Here is a 672-nt window from a genome sequence, read left to right as displayed (position 1 = left end):
CTGTGGGGGCTCTGGTTGACTCTGCTTTGAGAGAAGCTTTTTCTGCTTCCTCTCCATGGTTGCAGAGGGGGATCCTTGAGTTTTAAACACAAGGGAGTTCTCATTCCATTGAAGGACTATTTCACCTCTGTCAACATCAATCACAGCTCTTGCTGTGGCCAGGAAAGGTCTTCCTAGGATGATGGATTCATCCTCTTCCTTTCCAGTATCCAGGACTATGAAATCAGTAGGTATGTAAAGGCCTTCAACCTTTACTGACACGTCCTCTACTTGTCCATATGCCTGTTTTCTTGAGCTGTCTGCCATCTCTAATGAGATTTTAGCAGCTTGCACCCCATAGATTCCCAGATTCTCTATTACAGAGAGGGGCATGAGGTTTATTCCTGAACCAAGGTCACACAGAGCTTTAAAGATCATGGTGCCTATGGTACAGGGTATTATGAACTTTTCAGGATCCTGTCTCTTCTGAGGCAATGTCAGTTGATCCAGATCACTTAGTTCATTGATGAACAAGGGAGGTTCAACTTCCCAAGAATCAATGCCAAATAATTTGGCATTCAGCATCATGATTGCACCAAGAAACTTGGCAGTTTGCTCTTCAGTAACATCCTCATTCTCTTCAGAAGAGGAATACTCATCAGAGCTCATGAAGGGCATAAGGAGGTTCAATGG

Source organism: Arachis ipaensis, chromosome B01 (assembly GCF_000816755.2).
Source record: "Arachis ipaensis cultivar K30076 chromosome B01, Araip1.1, whole genome shotgun sequence".
Lineage (NCBI taxonomy): Eukaryota > Viridiplantae > Streptophyta > Magnoliopsida > Fabales > Fabaceae > Arachis > Arachis ipaensis.
This window is presented reverse-complemented; position numbering follows the sequence as displayed.